The sequence below is a fragment of the Corythoichthys intestinalis genome, chromosome 2 (genome assembly GCF_030265065.1).
Source record: "Corythoichthys intestinalis isolate RoL2023-P3 chromosome 2, ASM3026506v1, whole genome shotgun sequence".
NCBI lineage: Eukaryota > Metazoa > Chordata > Actinopteri > Syngnathiformes > Syngnathidae > Corythoichthys > Corythoichthys intestinalis.
The window spans coordinates 38,626,411-38,653,557 of record NC_080396.1 but is presented as its reverse complement, the minus strand read 5'-3'; the positions used below and the strand labels follow the sequence as shown (position 1 = coordinate 38,653,557).

The window sequence follows — 27,147 nt, the reverse complement described above, 5'->3', positions numbered from 1 at the left end:
TATGCAACAACTATTACATCTTCCCTTGTGTTCCCACATCGTTTAGCCATCATGCATCACATCCCGGCCTGAAAACAACCAACAGACAGTGTGTGTAATCTGATCACCAGTTGTGTCATCCATTGCCGTCAAGGCTGCCCAAACCATGTATCACACGAAGAGAGTAACCTCTTCCAATGCCATTAATATACTGTACTTCCTTTGTATGAATGCTATTTACAGTAGAAGAAAAAAAATTATATTATTTTTATATTTAACAATGCACAATTACTAAATTAACAAATTACAGTCCACTGCGAATTTAACACGTTTTCTTTTTTAATGGTTGGAATCCAGAGGAACTCACGCTGAGAACATGTAAATTGCACAAAGCCCAGAGATGAGATTTAAACCCAGATCTTTCCAATCTGATGAAATCGTAGTCAATATATGCGTCACTGAGTCAGATAATCCCAAAAAATGTAATTATTTGACACACCGTGAGTCATCACCTTATCGTGGTGGAGGGGTTTGCGTGTCCCAATGATCCTAGGAGCTATGTTGTCTGGGGCTTTAAGCCCCTGGCAGGGTCACCCATGGCAAACAGGTCCTAGGTGAGGGGCCAGACTAAGCATGGCTCAAACTGACCTATGATGACTGACTTATGATGAGAAAAATGGTAAATGGTGTTATACTTATATAGCGCTTTTCCACCCTTCAAGGCGCTCAAAGCGCTTTACACTACAGCGCCATCTACCTACTGGTGACGCAGCACCAGGAGCAATGTGGGGTTCAGTATCTTGCTCAAGGATACTTAGGCGAGTTCATCAGGGCAGAGAATCGAACCCACAACCTCTGGGTTGGGGGGACAACTACTCTACCACTGAGCCACACCATCCCCAAAAAAGAAATGAACTCCAGTTTCCCTTGCCCGGACGCGGGTTACCGGGGCCCCCCTCTGGAGCCAGGCCTGGAGGTGGGGCTCGAAGGCAAGCGTCTGGTGGCCGGGCCTGTCCCCATGGGGCCCGGCCGGGCACAGCCCGAAAAGGCAACATGGGTTCCCCTTCCCATGGGCTCACCACCTGTGGGAGGGGCCAAAGGGGTCGGGTGCGTAGAGAGTTGGGCGGCAGCCAAAGGCGGGGGCCTTGGCGGTCCAACCCCCAGCTGCAGAAGGTAACTCTTGGGACATGGAATGTCACCTCTCTGGCAGGGAAGGAGCCTGAGCTGGTGGGTGAGGCAGAGAAGTTCCGACTAGATATAGTCGGACTCTCCTCCACACACAGCTTGGGTTCTGGTACCAATCCTCTCGAGAGGGGTTGGACTCGCTTCCATTCTGGAGTTGCCCACGGTGAGAGGCGCCGAGCAGGTGTGGGCATACTTATTGCCCCCCGGCTTGGTGCCTGTACGTTGGGGTTTACCCCCGTAGACGAGAGGGTAGCCTCCCTCCGCCTTCGGGTGGGGGGACGGGTTCTGACTGTTGTTTGCGCTTATGCACCGAACAGCAGCTCAGAATACCCACCCTTTTTGGAGTCCTTGGAGGGTGTGCTGGAGAGCGCCCCCTCTGGGGACTCCCTCGTTCTAGTGGGGGACTTCAACGCTCACGTGGGCAATGACAGTGAGACCTGGAGGAGCGTGATTGGGAGGAACGGCCCCCCCGATCAGAACCCGAGTGGTGTTCTGTTATTGGACTTCTGTGCTCGTCACGGTTTGTCCATAACGAACACCATGTTCAAACATAGGGGTGTCCACATGTGCACTTGGCACCAGGACACCCTAGGCCGCAGTTCAATGATCGACTTTGTAATCGTGTCATCGGACTTGCGGCCACATGTTTTGGACACTCGGGTGAAGAGAGGGGCGGAGCTGTCAACTGATCACCACCTGGTGGTGTGTTGGCTCCGATGGTGGGGGAAGTTGCTGGCCAGACCTGGCAGGCCCAAACGTATTGTGAGGGTCTGCTGGGAACGTCTGGCAGAATCCCCTGTCAGAAAGAGTTTCAACACCCACCTCCGGCAGAACTTCTCCCTTGTCCCGGGGGAGGTGAGGGACATTGAGTCCGAGTGGGCCATGTTCCGCACCTCCATTGTTGAGGCGGCCGATCAGAGCTGTGGCCATAAGGTGGTTGGTGCCTGTCGTGGCGGCAATCCCCGAACCCGCTGGTGGACACCAGCGGTAAGGGATGCCGTCAAGCTGAAGAAGGAGGCCCATCAGGCCTTTTTGGCCTGTGGGACTCCGGAGGCAGCTGACAGGTACCGGCTGGCCAAGCGGACTGTGGCTTCGGCGGTCGCCGAGGCAAAAACTCGGACATGGGAGGAGTTCGGCGAGGCCATTGAAAACGACTTCGGGACAGCGTGGAGGAAATTCTGGTTCACCATCCGGCGTCTGAGGAGAGGAAAGCAGTGCACCATTAACACTGTGTATAGTGAAGATGGTGTACTGCTGACCTCGACTCGGGACGTCGTGAGTAGGTGGGGAGAATACTTCGAAGCCCTCCTCAATTCCACCGACACGCCTTCCTTTGAGGGAGCAGAGTCTGGGGACTCTGAGGTGGGCTCTTCGATCTCTGGGGTTGAAGTCACTGAGGCGGTTGGTAAGCTCCTCGGTGGCAAGGCCCCAGGGGTAGATGAGATCCGCCCGGAGTTCCTAAAGGCTCTGGATGTTGTGGGGCTGTCATGGCTGACACGCCTCTACAACATTGCGTGGACATCGGGGACAGTGCCTCTGGATTGGCAGACCGGGGTGGTGGTCCCCCTTTTTAAAATGGGGGACCGGAGGGTGTGTTCCAATTATAGAGGGATCACACTCCTCAGCCTCCCCGGTAAAGTCTATTCAGGGGTGCTGGAGAGGAGGGTCCGTCGGGAAGTCGAATCTCGGATTCAGGAGGAGCAGTGTGGTTTTCGTCCCGGCCGTGGAACAGTGGACCAGCTCTACACCCTCGGCAGGGTCCTCGAGGGTGCATGGGAGTTCGCCCAACCAGTCCACATGTGTTTTGTGGATTTGGAGAAGGCGTTCGACCATGTGCCTAGGGGAGTCCTGTGGAGGGTGCTCCGGGAGTACGGGGTACCGAGCCCCCTGGTAAGGGCTGTTCGGTCCCTGTACGACCGGTGTCAGAGTCTGGTCCGCATTGCCGGCAGTAAGTCGAATTCGTTCCCAGTGAGGATTGGACTCCGCCAAGGCTGCCCTTTGTCACCGATTCTGTTCATAATTTTTATGGACAGAATTTCTAGGCGCAGCCGAAGCGTTGAGGGTGTCCGGTTTGGTGGCCTCAGCATTGCATCTCTGCTTTTTGCAGATGATGTGGTGCTGTTGGCTTCATCAAGCCGTGACCTCCAACTCACACTGGGGCGGTTCGCGGCCGAGTGTGAAGCGGTTGGGATGAAGATCAGCACCTCCAAATCCGAGACCATGGTCCTCAGCCGGAAAAGGGTGGAGTGCCCTCTCCGGGTCGGGGATGAGATCCTGCCCCAAGTGGAGGAGTTCAAGTATCTTGGGGTCTTGTTCACGAGTGAGGGTATGAGGGAGCGGGAGATTGACAGGCGGATCGGTGCAGCGTCTGCAGTGATGCGGACTCTGCACCGGTCCGTTGTGGTGAAGAAGGAGCTGAGCCAAAAGGCGAAGCTCTCGATTTACCGGTCGATCTACGTTCCTACCCTCACCTATGGTCACGAGCTGTGGGTCGTGACCGAAAGAACAAGATCCCGGATGCAAGCGGCCGAAATGAGTTTCCTCCGCAGGGTGTCCGGGCTCTCCCTTAGAGATAGGGTGAGAAGCTCGGTCATCCGGGAGGAGCTTGGTGTCGAGCCGCTACTCCTCCGCGTTGAGAGGAGCCAGTTGAGGTGGCTCGGGCATTTGGTTCGGATGCCTCCTGGACGCCTCCCTGGAGAGGTGTTCCGGGCATGTCCCACCGGCAGGAGGCCCCGGGGTCGACCCAGGACACACTGGAGAGACTATGTCGCTCGGCTGGCCTGGGAACGCCTTGGAATCCCGCCGGAGGAGCTGGCTGAAGTGGCTGGGGAGAGGGAAGTCTGGGCTTCCCTGCTAAAGCTGCTGCCCCCGCGACCCGACCCCGGACTAAGCGGAAGATAATGGATGGATGGATGGACACACGGCTCAAGGATGACATTGATTGGGATGAAATGGATTTCTGTGCAAAGTGAGAGAATGCGAACTCTATTAATGCATCTTTGATATTATCAATTACTTTTTGAAATACAGGATGACCCCCACTATTTCTAGTACTTGTACGATATAGCTTTCTATAAAGAATTTGCGCACCCTGTCAATCATGCAACGGGAGTAGTGTCTGCATTTTCCATGCCAATTATCCTCATTAGTCTGAGAGAGAATGTTCACAACAGTTGACACATATTTTCAAAAGTTATCATTAGCTGAACCCTGTCACTACCAGCCCAGGTCATAGAGTATGTGTTGTGGTAGTTATTAAAATAGGGAAATTGATATCGAAAACTCTTATTTATGGCAATAGAACGTTCACTTCCAGCTCCTCCAAGTTGAAATGGATTGGATGTCTACTGCTGTCAATTGCAGCCAAAGAGTAAAGGTATGTGAGGTCACGACAATAAATAAATAGAAAGGATTGCAAGAGCAAAATGCACAAGGGCAACACATGTCTTTATTCTTCTTCTTTTGTCAATTTAAAACTCATTGTTTTATTTTTCAAAATTTTGGGGGACTTTTATTTTGAATCATTTATATTGTTTAATACTCATGGCTATTTTTAATTGGTTTTTCTAAATTCTATTTTTTTACTATTCAAATAATGTATTCATATATATGTATATATATATATATGTATATATATATATATATATATAGGGATGGGAATCGAAATCCGATTCCAATTCGGAACCGGTTCCTAGTGTTTCGAGGCCTCGACATCACAATGAAAAAGCCTTAACGATCCCTTTAACGAGTCCTGAAGACGCATATTGCGTCGTGACAGTCTTGTTGTCCAAACGCATCAAACTAGCATGGCGCCAAGAACCACCCGCTCCAAAGTTGGGCTACACTTCACCAGTACAGAGGGTGAAAATGAAAGGTTACGATGGATTAGTACAAAGCACGAGCATTGCAGCCATAAACATAACAATGACAGCACGTAGGTTCAAACGCTCGAAAGCGTGTCTTCACTTCACGAGGAAAAATTACAACAAAACGACATGCAATCATTGCAAGGTGGAGATAACTGCATCGGGAGGGAGCGTGGAGATAACTGCATCGGGAGGGAATAGACTGCACGGTCCTCACCGAGACAGCTATACAGCTAGCTAAACTCCGAAATGATGATACAGAAGACGTTGGTATAATTTGCTGACTTTATTCAACCATCACTTGAAGAATGAATCTAAAAATAGAAATGAAACAAATCAATTTCATCCCCAGTAACAAACAGGTTTGCATCAACGTAAATCAGCGATGATTAGCTGCTAATTCAGTTATAACAAAACAGTTAGCATGCGTTCGCTAGCATTAGCACATCGTTCAAACCACTACACAACTGGATTTAAGTGTCCGATCGCGAGTGGAAACACACAACAACAACACAAAAGATGATACATACAGGCGTTGCCTCTGTAGATATTTTACAAGCATGAACAAAGAATGTAGGGTCGTAGCAGTGCTTCCCTCTCTCACTAACTCGCTTGGATGCGGTGTAGGTTCACTATCCTCTTCCCCTCACTATCCACTCGCTCTCGCTATAGACCCTACCCACCTACGTCACAAAACCACGTGCTCGCTGTATGGTTCCGCCCACTTGTCCGTCATTTTGACTCTGTATTAGCATTGTTTTCAATTGATGGCGGAATTTAAAATGCATTTCATGGAAGACCCGGTGCTTTCTGATGCCGCAAACTCACTGGATCTGTTGCATAAAAGGCGTTATGAGGAAAAGCTTCGTTCTATACAGTCGCCAGATCCATATTTGATGCCCAAATCGATGTTTTTCGACCCACTGTCTTCGCCCTGTCTGCCTGACATCTGCTACGCAGATATTTACAATTATCTTGTCAACACTAAATCAGCCTATTCTCACGAAAATATGAAAAACTTCAAGAGCTTGGAGGCTTATAAATACTTCGTTGCTGGTTGGGTGAAACAGGTCCTCGTCCACAAAAATTCGGCAGGAATCTATCTTGTGCTTGGAAAGGTGAGTTACGAAATTTTCAATTCAAAATCTTTTGTTATTGCTAACATCCACTGTCAAGTCTAATGTATTTCATGTCGTTTGTCAATGGAGTTAAGGCTTTTAATGTTTATATGGTTTAGCGATAGCACTCTCACTACATACATACGTGTATGTTGTCGGCGATTAGCCTAGCAATGATCTTAATTGTGGTTATTTGTCAGCCCCGTAGACGAGGCCAGTTTCTTTCACTTGGTACCAGCTAAATATTATAAAAAAAATAACGATGGTGGAAGAAAGGGAAGTCACAAACATCTTGAATTTGAAACTATGTCGTACTACGTCGTATGTTGTCGGCGATTAGCCTCGCAATGATCTTAATTGTGGTTATTTGTCAGCCCAAAACCCTCTAAGTATATCTTAAATGCATCTTACCGGATATAAAATGACTACTACATAGTCTGTGGTGATTTTTTGGTGCCCAGTTTTCACGTCGAATTGCAGCCGTCCATTTCGCTCTCTTTGGATCCCTCGGAATACGGTAAAACTTCAAGTCTCTCCTTCCATCTTCTCTGTTAGTGCAACCAACAGCCACACACGCCTTCACCATTTTGATTATTAATGTTAAGGAGCAGAAAAACACGCCGTAAATAGGAGAAATGTACGTAGCCGTAACAGGTTAACACTATGTTTTGACGGACAAATGGGCGGTACCATTCAGGAGAGCGGAGTTGTGACGTCACGTGGGTAGGGTCTATATGATTGGCCGAAGAGTCAAAATGCTCTCCCGTGATTGGCCGAAGAGTCGAAATGCTCTCCCGTGAAATGCCTGTTTAAAAATGTTCCCCTTGTTACTTCTTGCGTTCGCTTAAAAGTGCTCATTTAAAAAGGAAAATTGATGGATGATACTACACACAGAGCATATTATTAACAAATGCTAAAGTTGTATATTCATATAGCGAGAATAAGGAACGTCACTGACAAGCGCAGGCCCCCGCCAGTGGATAGTGAGGGAAGAGGATAGTGAGCCTACAGTGGCATTTCTTCTTCGCGTGTAAGAGCGCTGTTCTTCACGTGAGCGCGTTCTTCTTCGCGTGAGGAAACGCAAGGGCGCCCCCACTTGAGCGTGAAAGCCCCATAAAAACTAAAAGGCATGCATTTCAATATACTAGTAAATAATACACTTCAACAGGGGTCCCCAAACTACGGCCCGCGGGCCGAATAGGGCCCGCCCCGACATTTTGAATTTTTTTTTTTTTTCTCTCTCAATAGTGTTATTTATTTTCTGGCCTTTTTCTGTGAAGAACTCAGAGAGGGTTATTTGGTTAGTATCTATTTGATTAATAGTGTTATTATTATTAATTATTATTATATTATATTATTATTTTGATTTTATTTACTTTTGTTCCGTGAAATATCCAGAAAGGGTTATTTGATTGTGGCTTTCTGAAAAACAATAATTTTTTACATTTAGGCACTCCTGCAATCATCACACTTTTTCTGTTACAAACTGACCCCGGCCCCTCATCAGAGAAGGGAAAAGTTATGCGGCCCTCACTGGAAAAAGTTTGGGGACCCCTGCAAGTTTAACATATATTGCTAACGGCAGACCAACGACCTATTTGCCAATATATAACAATATTTTTTATTTCTATTAGAAAAATGTTTCAGTAAAATGTTAAACATTCTTGTGCATTTGCCACTTATTGCCACAGTTAATATTGAGGCTTTGGGCCTCTTTTGACCTTGTTGTGAGTTTGTAAGGTTGTGACTTCTGATGAAACAAACTCGATGCCAATCAAAACGTTTGTTCTTCTTTTTCCCCAAATTAGAATCGATAAGAGAATCGATAAAGAATCGAATCGTTAAGCAATATCGATAATGGAATCGGAAAAATCCTATCAATTCCCATCCCTATATATATATATATATATATATATATATATATATATATACATACACATACACACAATATATATATATTGTGTATATACAGTATATATACTGTATATAAAAACAGTTTTTTAACATTATTTTTAGGTGATTATAAATACATGTCTAAATTAATACGATGTTAATAAAAGCTTTACGTTAAAATTTCTAAAAACAGGAATAAACACTGGTTAACACTCTATAGTTGATTTTCTTCCCCCACAGCATTTAACCCATTTCATGTCACTGACAGCAATCGACGTCCAAATCATTTAAACTGGGAGGACTGCCCGCTAATGCTCATGTTTCACTGCCATTGACGTGCTAGACGTCCAATCCATTTCAACTCTGAGTCAAAATGGATTGGATGTCTCGCGCCTTCGATGGGAGCCAATGAGTTAAAAAAAAAAAAACAACAACCTTACAGGACACCAATTTAAGTCATAATTTGAGCATGAAAGGGTTAAACAAATGTTCTAAGGTGATTGTAAGATAAGCTTGTTTTTGGGTGCCAAATATACAGTATTATGCCAGTTTGCTCTCCCACAGCTATTATACGCGAACTCCCAAGCTATTATGAAGAATACAGTTTTAGTCATCATCATGTGCTTACGGGTGATTGTTCACATCCTGCTGATGAATAGAAACACACACATATGTTGTTCATCACACAACGTCTCAGTACTTTTCTACCTAGCTGCAGTACTTTGAGTGTAAATGTGGGTTCAAAACAAAGATATCTTGCTTGCTCAGGTAATTCAATCAGGAAGTTTTAATCAGGAAGTGTGACTGTTCAATCATTGACTAGAATAAGGAATTTGCCCGACCGAACCTGCCACGTTGGATAACAGTGTTGTAACTGTATTCTGCCCATCAACAAGCCCTCAATAAAAGGTGCAACCCAGGGGGGGGAGCTGAGAGAGACTCACTGACTTTGCGAGTAAAGCGTACAGCACTGTCAACTCTCTCCCTGGTGGCCACCAGTGAAAACTTATCTCCGTTCCTGGTCTGATCCTTCTCCCGTCCTTCTCTAGGTCTTTAATTAATTACAAAAGTGAGTTTAGACCAAACAAAAAAAAAACATGATGGTAAGCCCCAACCACAGAATCAGCGTCGTACAAAAAAAAAAATAATAATAATAATATGGATGGATAAATAATACCAAAAAATATTTGTGTTCATCTGCAGTGTCTATGTATCAAAGTAATGTTTAGGTAAACTTAGTATCTCAAAAAGTTATCATACTCATGTAAATGTACAATTCAAAACAGCTATCTTACAGACATATGCGTGTAAATGATGAGTATATAAAGTATAATAAACAATATTTGCTTGTTTAACATTCAATGTATAAACAGGCATACTAGTGACATTATATATCAGAATATTGATCTACCACATCTTTCACTATACTGTATGTCATCTCCTGCTATGTCCTGTTGAAAAGTCTCTGCAGAATTACCTCGATTTTTTTTTTTTTTTTTAATACCTTTTACAAAATTGTACACACTGCCATTTAAACCAGTGACCCTTCCGACCTAATATATTTTGGCACCCCCCTAATTTTCTTTTAAACAACCCTGCCAGACCTTGTGTTTGTTTATTTCTCTTTCATCTCTTTCCTCCCTCGTGTTGTTTCCTCTTTTTAATTTGAATCTGCCTTCCATCTATTTAGGGAAGCGCGTTGAATGGAAGCAGCTGAGCCACGTGGGGAGAATGTAGCCGAATATCCCCGCATGACCTTTTGTGGCTCATGATGCAGTGTTCGGTAGGATAAAGCAAGATGCACTGTGACACATAACGTCTAAGCGCGAGCAAGAATAAAAATTCCATGTATTAAAAAAATAGGTGAAGCATAGGTTAGACTACGACCGAGTACAATTGAATTTGTGTTTTCATTCGCATTTCATCTGTATAGGTTTGTCGCTCCATTCACCGTGTTGCCCAACGACAGCCCCAAAACATCACTGCTCTAGAGGAGATCTGCATGGAGGAATGGGCAAAAATACCAGCAACAGTGTGTGAAAAGCTTGTGAAGAGTTACAAAAAACATTTGGCCTCCGTTATTGCCAACAAAGTATTGAGATGAACTTTTGGTATTGACCAAATACTTATTTTCCACTCTAATTTGGAAATAAATTCTTTCAAAATCAAACAATGTGATTTTCGGGGGGGGTTACACAATCTGTCTCTCATGGTTGAAGTTTACCCATGTTGACAATTACAGGCCTTTTTAGTATTTTCAAGTGGGAGAACTTGCACAATTAGTGGTTGACTAAATACTTATCTGCCCCACTGTATATAGTATCAATATTATAGTTTACTACTATGCTGTAGGTAGGATTATACATAAGAATACTTTATAGTATAAAGTAAGTGAGATTAGTGCAGTCTGGACTATAGTAGCAAACCAGTGCTTCCATAGATATTTTTATTACATTAAATATTACATTATTACATTAAATATATATATTCTAACCCTAACCCTTTTGTCCATTTTTTTGGCTTAATATGTTCATGGTCCAGTAATTGGTTGCAATAGATGACGTTGCGCTGAGAAAAAAAAACATAACATTGAAGGGAAAAAAATAAAATAAAAAATCTGACATTGAGTAGTTGCTAATTATTTCAGTATTCTTCTCACCGAATCCTTTTTTAAATTTTATGGATGATTACTTTTACTTTAACTACAGTAATTATTATTTTGAAGTATCGCTACTCTCACTTGAGTAAAATTTTTGTCTACTCTACCCACCTCTGTAAGTTGAGTGTTACGCAATTTATTGTAGAAATGTGTTAAAAACAACAAACAAACAAAAAACGAGTAGAAAACACGACAGTATGTTTATACGAAATTAATGCACCCATTATAATTACAACCTCATCTGTCATCTGTTTAAGTAAATAATCTTACAAAGTGAACAAGCTTTGCTTAAAATGTGTCATTGTTGATTCAAATTTTAAAGTATTAATTACTATTTTAAATAAGATGTTGAGTATATTAATACAAATATTCAGACATATGAGACAAGTTAATTCCAACATCATGAATTCTGCAAGATTCTGTGGTTGATTTAACATCTGAAGGCTTTAATTAATTTACATTATTGTTATCCACCTTGGTTCATGCACAACACAATACTTGACAATGATTTAGTGTATTCCTCATATGCTACTCGTTCTTGTATTTTGAGGAGACCTGATTAAACTACATCAATCAAGTTTTAAGGTTAAAAGAAAGTGGAATACCCTACACGCAAAACAAATCTAAGAAGAAAATATTCTCCTTTAATATCGTGTAGTAGAATAAAGCATATATGAGCAATAAGAATAGGGTCATAGTTTCAATCAAGTATTGTATTTTCAAACGCTGTTGTTGAAATAAGTCTCGTATTTTTTACTCTCGCTTTTAACTCATATATAATCACATGTGCTTGAGGGAACTAACACATTAAGAACATCTACACGTGCAACAGTGTGATTGATTGTTAATTACTATGATAACTAAAGCACTGACCATTTTTATTTTTAAATTGACATATTTAGAAAGGTATTCATGTAAATATATATATATGCCCTACTTTTCTGTTTTCTCCTATTGTTAAGCATATTTTTATCATTTATTTACCCATTGCATTATTTGGCAGCTATGAGCTCTCCCTCTCTTTCTCTCCATTCCCTAAGCAACAAATGAAAGAATAAATGTGGCCAGTGGCTAAGTAGGCCATGTGTATGACCTGTGACTCTGACTCTGCAATGGCTTAAAACTTGGACTGATTTGTGGTATTACTAAATCAACAGATGGAGTCAGACCCACTGCAGCCTTATGAAGCCTGTCATGTACAGTACATCTGTGTAAATGCTTGCTACGACATGCGCACAGATTCTCATGCATGATCTGTGTGTGAAGCGGCATCTGCCCACACGCATTCTCTTTATCCCCAAGTAATAAATCCTGCACTGAGGACCCAATTCCAGCATTTACCTTACACAAATAGGCTACGTTCATACTACAGGTCTTAATGCACGAATCCGATTTTTTGTCATATCTGTTTTTTAGGCGTGCCCGTTCTGCCTTTGTCCATTGAGACCATTCAAGTATTACGCATGCGCACTAATTCGCAGTCCGACAAGCGCTGAGCAAGACGACCCGCATGCGCAGAAGCATAAAAACAAATAACCACACATGCTAGCCGTCATCCGTCATTCCAGGGATATCATATTTTGCTTTTTAAAAAGAGGAAACAAATAACAGACATAAATAATCTCAGTTTAGGCTTATATTCAAAGTATATGGATCGATAGCATGCACGCACTGTCCGTGCATGTCACACACACATACGCGCAGTTTGCCCCGACTCTCGGCCGTATAAGCAATGTTGAAATATTGCTTATATGGAGCAGAGAGAAAACCGATCATTCTCAGGCTTATCCTCAACCCATTTTTATTTTTTATGACTGTTGTCAAGTCCGACCCTTCCTAAAAAGCCGTGTTCAAGGCAAGCTAGGCGCTAATAACGCATAGCTGCACCGCTACACTGTCGTCTCTCTCGCTTTTTGATGACGTAATTGCTGCATGAATTCCGATTTCAGAGACTGGACAGTACAGACCGCCGCGACATTCTGGAAAAATGTGGCCCAGATCGGATTTGAACCACATACGAAAGTGACCCAGATCGGATTTGAAATGGTCCAGTTCTATGCGACTTGTCACGTTCAGACCGTCAAGTTAATGCCTCACTCGAGTCGGAAAAACACGAAAAAATCGGATTCGTGCATTAAGACCTGTCGCATGAACGTAGCCATAGAGTGTGTATATTAAAAAATATATATTATTACGGTATATTGCATCGTCTACAAAGACAAGGCCAACTTGGTGATGATAATGCACACTCAGCAGGGAAATAGTACATTATTTTCAATTAACTGTACCCACCTGGACGCCACGAACAATATTTTTAAAAAATGAATTAAAAAAAAAAATAAACAACAGGTACATCATAGGGGCAACAATGAGACGGCCCCCAACACAGGAATGGTTTTCGAGGTTGTGGCCACGTTAGTGTCAAAATTTAAATATCTGCCCACTGTATTGACCACTTTCCCTGAAAAGGTTAAAAGTGGCAGTCACATAATTCAATAAAAATGGAAATATCCTGTATACAAATGTTGAAATAAATGTAAATTGAAATGCAGAAACAGTTATATAAATCAATATTTATATAATGAAATTAATATTGAAAAAATTATTAAAACATAAATAAATAATGAAATATTGGTTGAATAAATATTGAAATGTTAACATTTTAATGACACATGTAATTATTTTAAAATTTATTTAATATTTGCATTCCTGGTCCTCGATACTTAAAGATTGTATGCTTTGTGATTGTTCTAAATTTAGGATTGTACTTGTTCCGCATGGTCAAAGCTTAACTTTTATTATCACATTCATCAGATCCACTGCCCATTTGACAAAGATCATCTCAGCTGGTCCAAGCTGTGTGTCCCCTTTCCCTCCGCAGCCTCAGCATGAGATGGTTACGAGGCAACCGGCAGCAGGGCGTCTCAGCCACTGACTCTCCCTACTTTTTTCCCCCTCTTATTACAGTTCAATTGTGTGCCAGTGTTGTTACATGAAGGAAAACCCATGCAGAGCTAATTCATAATGGAAAGGGGAAGTACAGTGTACCTCGACATAAGAACCCATCGCCATACGACGTACAATTTGACTCGTAATCTGTTTTAACATATCAGTACAAGCTTAAAATACGATAATTTATAACAGCGTCGCAATTTCATTATTTTCCCGCAAGACGGAAGCACGTTGGATTTATTAGTGAGGGAAATCATCATGGGTCCCAAGAAGGTTAGTGCAGGTGATTAGTAGCGGTGAAAAAAGGAAGAAGGTGACACTTACCATTGAAATGAAGAAAGAAATCATAGGAAAATATGAGTGTGGTGTGAATGAGTCAACTGGAGTTAGACAGAACACAGCTCAACGTATCCTCCTCAACCACCATACCCGCTGTCTCCTCAGACCTCTGTTCGCCAGTTAAGCTGACAATAAAAACACTTTTTTTAAAAAAAATTTCTTATTTGTTTTGCTATGTGTAATTGCTATTTGTAATTGTACCTGCAGTATTTTTTAAGGTTTTTGGGTTGTGGAACAAATTAATCGAATTATAATGTATTTTTATGGGGAAATCTGTCTCGACATACGACCATTTCGACATATAAACCAGGTCCTGGAACAAATTAAAATTTGTATATCGAGGTACCACTGTACTGATTATGGAACATTTATCGTGCAATTTGGAATAACAATGTATTCCTGCCGTCAACCCCTTGTCTTGTCTTTACTAAGTGAAGGCACCATAAGTAATGAGACAATTGAACACTTGGCAAAGAATCAATTCAACTGCAGTGACTGAATGCCACCTACAGCCACCTTATCACTTTATTTTATTTAAAGTCATTCTTGTCAGTAATATTTTGGCAGCTATTAGTTCTGAGTGTCAAGTTGCCCTGAACTCAAAGTGTGTATTTTGTGGCGACAGTGCTCTCACGAAGCCATCAAAGGGCACACAGTCGCCATGAACTGATGCATCGCTGCGCCACTGGCAAAGTCGTGATAAAGCCCACAATTCCAAGAAGCAGGTGTCACACAGCCAAGCTCTCACACGCAGAGACACAAATGTGGAGGCAATCTTGCAAAAATAATCGAAGAGCTGTACGCTGCAGAGTAGCGTTGTTGGCTCTGCATTCCAGACTGTTTTCCTCCCTAAATTGTTTCACAGCACTAAATTGCTAGCTGTGTGCAAGATATGTATAAAATCTACATAAAGTGCTGTAAAAAGTGAGATTCACCTAAAAGACGGTTTTCAATTTGTGCATAACTCCAAATGCAATTTTTCACGTTTAATTTGTGAAGTTTATGACAGCAATGAGTCCTTGGCTACACAGTAAATTGATGGTATTAATCTACATACTTTAATTCCTGCATAATATCTCAATCTACAGTCTCGAGGCCAAGAAACACAAGAGCACAAGGACATTCAAGCACGGTTTGTACATTAAAAGTAGACAGTAGTGTTCTTTGCAAATGCGTCTTAAGGGAAATTTGAAAACGGAGAAACTGTTTCTTTGAAATTTAACCCTTTGATGAATGAATTATGATTTTTTTTTTTTTTTTCATTCATTTAGAAGTCAGTGGCTGCCATTGACGGCGACAGACATCCAATCAATTTTGACTGGGAGAGGCGAATGCTCAAAATAACAACTTACTTGGGGCCGTAACCACTGTGTATTTTTGTTTGTATTCATTTTAATTTAGTTCGTATTGAAATTATTTTAATTTATTTATTTACGAGCAGGGGACTGGGTACACCCTGAACTGGTTGCCAGCCAGTTGTAGTGTATTAAATTATTGATTTATAATTTTTTTTTTTTTAATGTAAAAATACAATAAGTAATCATTTTAAAAATATATAATAATTGCTTATTATTTACATAATTCTTTTTATTATTCAGTGTATCAAATCAAACTCATTTTATTATATCAAAAAGACAGCTCAAGAAAAACAAAGCATTTTCTGATTGAAAATTTAAAGGGGAAAAAATACCAACGTACTTCCCTCTGATATGAAAAAGTACTGTAATTGCCCCCTGAACCTAATAACAGGTTGTGCCACCCTAGGCAGCAATAACTGAAATTAAGTGTTGACAATAACTGGTAATGAGTCTTTCACATCGCTATGGAAAAATTTTGCATGTGACCACCAAGCTGCTCTTATATGTACTGTGGCTAGGCATGTGCCGGTATGAGATTTTGACGGTACGATAACCGTGAGCAAAAATACCGCGGTTTCACGGTATTGCAATTATAGCTCCAAAATTTTGAGATGTATGGGTTAAAAAAAAAAAAAAAAAACTTTTTTCCATTGAACAGTTGTTTTTTTTTCAGAACATATTTGCAAATTGGAACATGAATATAATGTGAAAATAAATTAATGTGAAAATAAATAAACTATATATAATATTTTAAATAAAATTAAAATAAATAGAACCTAGACTATACCCAGCAAACCCAAAAACAAACCCTCCTAACACAAGGCGTACTTTTCTTCAATTTAATGAGCTCTCAAATCGTGGTGAAATATACAAATGAATACATTTAAAACGTTGTACAATTGTATTTTTCCACATGTGAGTAGGTTCAACAGGATAGCAGTAGCACCATGAAAAAGGTCGCCAAAAACAATAGAACAAAAGAACTGTTGTGTTTGATAGAACAACATGTCTATATGCTGCCATAGCAGTTTCATGGTGCATTAAGCCCCTGAATTATTTTTAATTTGTCCATTTTACCCTGGAGACCTCCTTTTACAGACACTGCGCAACCGCTTTTGTTTAAACCCAGCCATAAAAAGAGGGTATGTAATTATATTTATTATTCAAAATGTCTATCATTTTTAGCTTTGAATCATTAACTGATGTCTAATATTTGTAAATAGGTCACAGATATCTACCTCATAACTATGGTTTAATTGTAATTTTTTGGTTACTGTTGCATTCTCCCCAATATTTTAGATGATAATCGATCCAAACAAAGAAAATTTGAAAAATAACGTTTAAAAGGGCAAATATTTAAAAAACGAAAAATCTCGACCACTTCTTGATGTCTGCGGTTTCTGCATTAATACCCTTATTATATTACTGTTTTTCACCTATACACCCCCCCCAAAAAATTATATATATATATTTATATATAAGGGCTGTCAAACGATTACAATTTTTAATCGAGTTAATCACAGATTAAAAATTAAAAACATCTCTAAAATATGCCATTTTTTTGTATATTATTGTTGGAATGGAAAGACACAAGATGGATATATACATTCAACATACTGTACAAAAGTACTGTATTTGCTTATCATAACAATAAATCCACAAGATAGCATTAACATTATCAACATTCTTTCTGTTAAAGGGATCCACGGATAGAAAGACTTGTAGTTCTTAAAAGATAGTATATGTTAGTACAAGTTATAGTAATTTTAAATTAAAACCCCTCTTAATGTTTTCGTTTTAATAAAATTAAAATTTGTAAATTTTCAATCTAAAAATAAACTAGTAGCCATTGTTGACGTCGCCGAGCGATGACGTCACATGGGCTCCCTGCTGTTCTTCCACAGTGTCTTTAACTATGTAAGGTGTCAATGGCAAGTTTTAAATTACTTAGAAATCAAGCCAATAACTATGTTTTGTCCCTCGACTGACGCCGTAGTTCCCATCCAATGTACTTCACGGTTATTTGAGTGCTGGCTTCACAACGTACGAGACCTCTGATATTTTGTATATTATGACTAAATATTGCCATCCAGTGTATTTGTTGAGCTAAACGAAATGTTTAAATAGAGTTTACCCAAAGTCTGAGTAAGTTTTATGTGTATTTTGCATAGCTATTTTTATTGGGAATGCCAGCTTTTCTTTTTGTGTACTTTTTTTTTTTTTTTTTTTTTGAGAGATAGGAATATTATTTTTAGGAGTTGCCAAAGCTTATGCCAATAAACGACCTGGTCCAATGAACGCCTGTGTCCACTGGCCTTTCTCTGCCTCTTAGCTCACAATGTGCAAAAAAACGGCGTCATTGTAATCTGTTTGAGGCAATGCATGAGCGGGTCATTCCACGCATGCATTAAATGCGTCAAATATTTTAACGTGATTAATTTAAAAAATTAATTACTGCCCATTAACGCGATAAATTTGACAGCACTAATATATATATATATATATATATATATATATATATATATATATACACACACACACCGGTAATATGTGCAGTGCCATTATCTGGCAACTAGTCCAAGGTGTACCAAGCTTCTCATCCAAAGTGAGCTAGTATGGCTTCAGCACATCCTCTAACCTAATGAGGAAAAGTGCTATAGTTGCATTTATGGAAATTGGTTCTCCTAAGTCAAATAAAACTGAAAAGATAATGGTATATACTACAATATCTCGACTGCATATGCTCTTTTTGTTCAAACATCTGACACTGATGTCAGTGTTGACAGCTCACAATGTCCAAACAGTCCGCTGCAAGCGTCCTACTTAATCCTCTGATGGGAAAATTGGCTCCATTCCACACTCATCCACCCAGATTCATGTCTGCATTGCCGGCTTGTGTGTGCGTGTACAGTATGTGGGAGGACTTTGAAACAATCACATTTTAAGACACTGTAACACAAAAGTCAACTTCATTTTTCTATAATGTAATAATTTGTGAGTACTGGGAAACAAAATCCACTATTAATGTGTTAGATTTTAGAGGTGCTTAAGCCCATTGAGCCAATGCATCCTCCATACACAAAACATGGCAAATTAAACAGTGGACACCACAAAACTGGTGATCAATGAACTCATGATTCACAACATAGTACTACTCCCTAGGTTCCAGGTGTCAAACTGATCAGATCCAGCCCTCCACATAATATTATAGATTCTGGTGTAGGGGAAGATATTTTGTTGAAAACCTATGCATAGAATTCATTCCAATCAAACGTATATTGCAATTGCATATAATACAAAATATTGATAAATTATAAATATGATAGGGTTCCCACATTTTTAATAAGCGACAAAAGTGTTACCACCGTGCACACTAAGCACATGCTTAGTCCTTAAACACAGTACAGCTAAGCTTATGGTTTATGGTTCATCTGATTTTTGCAGAACACAACTTGTCAACTTGTGAGATAGAATCACTTTGATTTGAATATGACTGAAATATGAAAAATAAAGAAGTGCAATACTAGGACATCTTCCTAACAATTTTTGATACTCTCGCATGATCGTCAGCTTTGTCATAATGCTGTAAAATCATAAAATTTCAGACTGATCCAACTGTTACTATTGCGTGATTTATGTGTATTCCATTTCATGAATCCCGTATTTTTCGGACAATAAGTCGCACCTGAGTATAAGTCGCACCAGCCCAAAAATATGCAATGAAGAGGGGGAAAAAAAAAAACATATAAGTCGCACCAGAGTATAGCTCGCATTTTGGGGGGAAATTTACTTGATAAAATCCAACACATAAAACACGTCATCTTTCTAAGTTAATTTAAAATAAAAATACAATATAGAACAACATGCCGAATAAGTGTACAGTATGATAATGTTATATGATGCATGAACAACAAAATGCGAACGTGGCCGGTATGTTAACGTAACATAGCTATTAAGAGTTATTCAGATAACTATAGCAACAAAGAACATGCAAACAAATTTACCAAACCATCAGTGTCACTCAAAAGACCAAAATAACATGTGAAATAATATAATAATGTATTAATTTCACACATAAGTCGCTCCAGGGTGAGTCGCACCCCCAGCCAAACTATGAAAAAAACCAGACTTATAGTCCGAAATATAAGGTAAATAAATAAGGGATTTTTAATTTTCCAGGACAGAAGATTTAAGGGGGATATGTCGATTTAAAAATAATAATAAATAAGATTAACAAACACATGAATTGACTGTATAATGTGACAATCAGCTCTTTCTAGCCTCATATTGTGCCTCTAATGTCTAATATGCAAGAAATCAATGCACTTGAGGAAAAACAACCAATTAAAGATGGAAGGCATGAATAATAGGTGTCAATCATTTGCTGTGCTCTCACATCGGGGCCCTCATCCATGGCCTTGAAAAATAAAATACAAATTCAAACCAATGACATGCACTGTGAAAATGACTCTCCTTCATAATTAATGTGCTCTTCTGGGGTTCCGGGAAAAGGTCAATGTGAGGTTGCAGGGGTTTGCACGTGAATTACAAATGATGAACACCACCCAACGTCAAACAACCTCTGATTGGTTGTTTGACTGACTGGTTGTGACTAGTATAACAGCCATGACGCATGTTTTTATTTAATTAATTTATTTATTTTTTAATAATTGTAAACAGCCCTTTTATTTAGAGGCTTAATTTAAAATGACATCAATTGTGATCATGTTTACATAAAGTTCTTTTGGATTTTGTTACCTTGCTGTATCCAATGTGTATCGCAGTGCAAATTCAACCAAAGGCTTGTATTGAACCATGCTTTTTGACATACCATGACACCTCTATCAATTATACAATATGAGCGGTACCCTTAGGGAAAATAGAAGTATGATGTGGCCTGCGATGAAAACAAGTTTGACACCCGTGACCTAAGTCATGCATGACTCAATAACATCATCCCTCTTTCATATAAGCCAGTGTCCCTCTGAGAGTTTGCCTTCATAGTGACTCTTCCTGATTAAATGTGGCATTTCACTGGCACAATGAGGGCCGCCAACGTCCAACACAAGCCTGCCTGGAACCCGACAAGACAGGCCCAGACGTCACATGTCTGTTGTGATCTTCATTACGCTGATCATCGCATGTGTTAGGAATCGGAGATAAAGCGGACGGGGGGTGCATACTGCAAATTCCGATTAACCAGATATTGTATGAGAGTGAACATTTCTTTCAACTGGTGATCCAGACGTGGAAAGAGCAGCAGATGGTGCTCACTTGTCTAGTTAAAAATGAGAAAAGAAATAACCTTACAGATGCAACTGTTTGTCCTGCAACCTTTACATTAATCTTGAAATAGCAACAGACAAAACGCACTATATGACACTAAATCATTTCACTACTACCCTCCACTTCTTATATAAAAAATAAAATGTTTCAATATGTAACCATGGCGACAGAGATGTGGAGATAACACAATAATACTGTAGTTGCTATAACAGCTTCGTTTCAGTCTTAAAAATGATCAGGGACATCAGGAACATTTTTACACGATTTAGTTTGTGGGCCTTGATTGTGAAATTATGAGATGATGATAGCCACAGTATTTTTTTTTAAATGTTTTTTTATTTTTGCATCATATGTTTAATTGTGATTATTGATTTTTTTTTTTTTTTTTTTAATATTCGCTGGCTACTTTCACTAGTCACTTTACATGAACTGGTCGCTTAGTTAGGTACATCTAAAAAATAAAGTGTTAACCAACAACAGGTGATGATACATTTACTCATCCATTTTCTATACCATTCATCCTGTTTGGAATTTAACTTCCTGTGCTTATCCCAGCTGACTTCAGGCAAAAGGGAGTCCACACCCTCGACTGGTCACCAGTAAACCAAAGGGCACATAAAAAATGTCAATCAATTCATAACTTAGCGAAACATTTTATCCTTAATTTCATTATAAAATTTTGTAGTTACTCGGGAATCCATAATTTTGGCTGTTGAAGGAATATATTCCTTCACCGTATAATCATGGTAATAATTCAACATTTGGATGCGTGATGTTATTCAATAAACTACACGACGGCAACCTGCGTTTTTTTGTTTACCGGGAACATTTGTGTTGAACAAACAGGCACTATTGTGAGTTTTGCCTAAATAGATTGACCATTACTTTGTGGCCCATTATCGACAATACATCCCAGTTTAAGTAGCAGACTTTAAATAAAAGGACCCCAAAGAGCAGACCAAGGAAGGGTAAAGCAAACAATGTCGTGCACTGACAAGACAACAAAAGAGGGGATGCATGAAGGACAAAGATTCTTCCTTTGTTTAAATTACCCTGTTCGGTTCGCTACTCTGGAAGTTAAAACTACATCAAAAATAAAGATTCATCATTTATAGTACAGCTAGTCCCCGGGTTACGATGTACAAGACTTACGTCAGGGGTGTCCAAACTTTTTGCAAAGGGGGCTAGATTTGGTGTGGAAAAAATGTGGGGGGCCGACCTTGGCTGACGTCCTGTACGTACTGTAGAACAATATATTTAAGGAAATTTTAGCAAGCCATTTTTTGTGTCACATTTGCTGTATTATTTTTTTTAACTAATAATTTCAACAATCTCGTAACTAGCCTTTGTGGCGTTCTCTTTTACTCTCGGGCTCATGCGAAATACTGCCGCTGTGAAATTAAACTAGCTTCAAGTTGCTTCAATTTCTGGCTGCGTATCATTCCTCTAATCTTGTCGTACATGTCAGCGTTTCTTGTTTGGTAATATCGCATCACATTGAACTCTTTAAAAACAGCGACTGTCTCTTTGCAAATGAGGCAGACACAGTTGTTGCCTATTTTAGTGAAGAAATAGTCCAATTTCCACCTATCCTTGAAGCGTCTGTTGTCGCAGTCAACTTTTTTTTTGTTGATAGTCCCCATTTTAGAAAATTGGAAGTAAGGGGTCACATAGGGTAATGTTGCTTAGAGTGCTGCTGCCTTTTAGTTGGTAAATGAGGAGCAGCATTTAGTGTGTAAGCTACTTCATATGCTGGTAGCAGTACAGCTGACCAATTTATTAAGTCTGAGTGGGGGCCAGACGTTATTGATTTTATGACAGAGGCTGGGGGCCGGATGAAATTTGACCACGGGCCGCATTTGGCCCCCGGACCGGATTTTGGAAATATCTGACTTACGTGATTTCAACTTTACAATGCTGGAGAGTTCCGTGTGATATTTTGTCTCCAGTCTTTTTTTTTTTTTTTTTTTTTTAAAGTTATGTAAACGGCATCTAATTGTACCTCACAGTATCTTTTTACTTTATTTTATTAACTTGACTGTTCTGCCCTTTAGCGAAATGCGTGTTTGATTATAATGTTAACTTTTGTTTTGCGATGCATGCTTTTGTTTTTGGCGCAGGAAACCTAAAGCAGGCAGTACTTCCTACTTCCGTACGCGAATAAGAGCACATGTATACATGAAAAACGTATTTGCACACATGGAGAAGACCGCATTTGCTCCCACGAAGAAGACCCGCAGCTGACTGAGTGCGAGAGAGGGGAAAGATTACAGTTTAGCTCGTTGTCCAACTAATACTTAGCTCCAACGTCTTGGCGAGGACAGTACAATAACATATAATACATGTTTTTCGATAGTTATTCTGAAATTTAAAGGCTTAACTCAGCATTACGGGGAAATTAGGGTTACGTCGCCAGTGTAGGGACGGAACTCGTTCGTAACTCAGGGATTACCTGTATGTAAAAAAGGGATGATTTAAAGTGGAAAGAAGTGATATAACGGATCTGTGAATATTGCGTTAAAAGGTAAAGTATGCGATGTTGGCAGTGCCAACTTGAGTTGGCCTCATTTCACAAAATAGGTGCTTTGTTTGTACCAATGAGTAGCCAATTTCCCAAACAAATCAAATTGACCATGCCTTTATTGTCATGCTCTTGCTCTTAAAAAGAGAGATCACATCCTAAGTACAGTACATCCAAAATGGGTTGAAATTCAACATGTAAATGCCAGTTTGCCATGCTGAGGGTCTTACAAGCCTCAATTTCAGATAATATCCTTGGTAAATGATGTCAAGCAGAAAATAACAAAATTTAATTGTGAGTCTCGAAAAAAATTGCAATACATTTCATGTCACATGGAACATCTGCTTGTTTGCATGATTTCTCATTTAGTGACTAAGAAGGTGTTTTGACTTGGTAGTTTTTTTTTTTTTTTTTTTAAGTGAATGACATCTCATGCAGACAACAGATTATATGCCCTAATGCCATCACGTGACCACATAGAAGGAAAAACTCTGCGATGCTCGTTTCACTCGCTTTAACATGTATTGGAAAAAACTTTAAAAATACAACAAGCCACTGTCGGCCACATCAAAGCAAACAAGGTCAGTAACCGCTGCAACCAATCAGACTTCTTCCGCATCCGTCATGCCCCCATCACCTCTATTCTCTTAAAGGTGACACATATTATTTACATATCACAGTATATAACTGTCACGGATCGTGGGCGGACGAGCGTTGTGGACCCAACAGCAGGGAAACAAATCCAAGGCACGGAGGCAAGGCCGGGTGGCAGTGAACTCAAAAATGGTTTAATGATAATTGACAAAAACACAAAGTACCAACAAAGGGACACCGAATACAAATAAAAGGCATCAAAACTTACTAAAAAAGGGATTGCTGGAACACAAGGGCATAGGCGTAGATATCACATATACACTGGGATTGATTTCAACAATGACGCAACAAGGAGTGAAAAGAAACTGGGAGCTAATATATACACACACAGACAAGGGGTAACGAGACAACAAGGAACAGGTGAGTGACACAGGAGGATGTAGGTTGGAGGTTACTCTAGGAGCAAGCACTGCAGGTGAAATCAATGGGCAATCACAGGGACACACGAGGACAGGGGTGGCCAACCCTGGTCCTCGAGAGCCGCAATCCAGCTTGCAACTGCAGAGCTTGCTGATGAGCTGATCATTTGATTCAGGTGTGTTAAAGGAGGGAGACATGGAAAACAAGCTGAATTGCGCCTCTCGAGGACGAGGGTTGGCCACCCCTGCACTAGGAGGTAACCAACACAAAATCTAACAATAACGCTTTGCATTAATTTGGGGGTGGCGTGGCTCAGTGATAGAGTAATTGTCCCCCAACCCACAGGTTGTGGGTTCGATTCTCCACCCTGATGAACACGTCTAAGTGTCCTTGAGCAAGACACTGAACCCCACGTTGCTCCTGGTGCTGTGTCACCAGTAGGTGGATGGTGAGATAGTGTAAAGCGCTTGGAGCGCCTGAAAGGTGGAAAAGCGCTATATAAGTGTAACACCATTTACCATTACAAAAACACCGCCTAGTGGTCACAGCTAATAACAATTGCTGTCGAATGTAATACTCCACAACTGTAGCAAGTCGACAAGCCGACTACAACAGGGCTGGTCAAAAAGTCCCGCAACGCAGTGAAGCTAAAATTAAAAAGTACCGGATCCTGTTCAGCAGGATCTGATGTTCTGTTGATTTGGGCTCCTTTGTCGAAGTAAGCACACCTTTGTTCACAGCAGCGTAACTCAAGCACAGCCATTATCTTGCAATATCATAAATATTTCGTTTCAATGTTTTTGTTGCATACGTAATTTGGTCAAAAGGCACAAAAAAAAAAAAAAAAAAACACTACTCACTAGTAGAAACGACATCAGAGTCAAACTGGTAGTTCCGATTGATGGACATTTGACCTGTGATAACCATTGGGGGGCGTGTGGCCACGCGCATTCTCAGTAGCGCTTCGGAGTATAATTTGATGGGGAAAAAACACCTCTTCTTTGTGGTCAGCAGAAGGCATCTTCACTTCTTAAAATATTGCATCATTCACTCGGTGTACAGTAAGACATTCCCAGCCACTTTTGCAAACTAGGAAATTGCATTGGGGGATAAATTAATCGTTTATAATAATAAAAAAAATAAATAAATAAAAAAGTGTTAGTGGGTTTTAATAGGTCACAAGTGGCCACAATATAGCTTGGAGGTACTAACTGAAGAAGTCAGAAATTCCACACCTTTCATTGTATTTGCATTACCACTTTACAATGGTTGAAAAAAGTAGGGTGGACGGAAATTACCGGGGAAAGTTATGCCGAATTAAGTCAAGAAAGCTCTCAACATAAGAAGTCCGCACTACTGCTAAATTTGGACGCATCAGACATTGGAGGTGTTCGGTTGTCTCTGCATGTGCGAACCGCTATCCCCGAGAGAACATAATGTTTCCAATCTGATGAGCAATGACACGTAAAGTTGTGTAAAGAGAGGGTACCTTTCAATAAGGGCAGATATGGTGCAGTCTTGGTGCCAGTAAATCCACAGGTACCGAATTATTCGTGACGCGTTCCCACAGTCCAGCTGCCAATGTTTGGCTCCTCTAAAGCGCCGACATCCAACAGTTTCCAGCCTTCTTCATAATACCCAGATGCCCTTCGATCCCCTCCCTACTTCTCTCTCTCTCTCGCTCTCTCATCCCCTCTGTGGCGCACCATTGCGCACGCCACTATCAAGTGGGCGCAAGCCGCATTATCCACCATCCTCAAGAAGCAATTTTGTCACTCTGACACACTCGTGAACATGCTACTCCAGGTGTGAAAAAAAAGTGCTCAGGTCTATTTCTTTTGCCTCCAATACAACCAGGTAAATCACCTGAGAGATGGGCAATACGAGGGACGCTGCTGCTCTCATGCGGACAAAGTACATATTGCAGTCACTGTTACACCCAACACGTCATTAACTATACTAGTACGTAGGGGTGTAATGTTACGCAAAAATCTCGGTTCGATACGTACCTCCGTTTTGAGGTCACGGTTCGGTTCATTTTCGGTACAGTAAGAAAACAACATGCAAAATATAAATGTGCTAGTTGTTCATTACACACTTTTGTGCTTTCAACAATAGGAACATTAGCCTATACAAAGCTAGAATTCTGCTCAAAAAGTAGCGGGTGTTTAATGATAATCCAACAACAATTTGCCTTTCAGACCCCGTGTATTGGTCAGCTTTCTTTCTGAAAGAAAGAAGAAGTCCTGTGCTAAAGAGAAAAGCAATCCCAATGACAAAGATTTTAACATGTATTTTACAAATGAAATGCCTCAGTAAAACATTTTTTATTGGTGGATTTTCTCAAGTTAAAGCACCACACAGGCAAGGCAAGGCAAGGCAAGGCAAATTTATTTATACAGCACAATTCAACACAAGGCAATTCAAAGTGTTTTACATCACATGAAGATCATAAAAATCACATTGAAATTAACACAACGTAGAAACGAAGACAAAAGATCGCATTTAATCACAGAATAAAAATAAATAAAATAAAACAAAAACTACTACAAATAATAATAATTGAAACCAGCAATGGAGATAAAAACAAGAGGAATAGAAAGCAGGTAGATTGAAATATATAGACAGTTATAGATATGCAGTGCTAAACAAAAGCGTTTTTAGCCCTGATTTAAAAGAGCTAACAGTTTGAGCATACTTCAGACGTTCGGGTAACTTGTTCCAGAGGTGAGGAGCATAATAACTAAATGCTGCCTCACCCTGCTTGGTTCTTGTTCTTGGAACATGCAGAAGACCGGTTCCAGACGACCTTAGGGGTCTAGATGTCTCATAGGACTCTAACAAGTCAAGCATGTATTTTGGTCCAAGGCCATTAAGTGTTTTGTAGACGAGCAGTAGTATTTTATAGTCTATCCTTTGACTTACTGGAAGCCAGTGTAGCGATTTCAAAACTGGTGTAATGTGGTCCAGCTTCCTT

At 40.4% G+C, this 27,147-nt stretch overlaps 1 protein-coding gene across 3 annotated transcripts in view; it reads right to left on the bottom strand.

Annotated features, from left to right (window-relative positions):
- Positions 1–26,178, bottom strand: part of LOC130912546 (kelch domain-containing protein 8B-like) — a 150,794-nt gene extending 124,616 nt beyond the window's left edge. For all 3 annotated transcript variants that reach the window (XM_057830694.1, XM_057830696.1, XM_057830695.1), the window contains exon 1: positions 25,660–26,178. The gene's annotated coding sequence lies outside the window, so the exon portion shown is untranslated. The remainder of the gene's footprint in view (positions 1–25,659) is intronic.
- Positions 26,179–27,147: the final 969 nt, after the last annotated feature.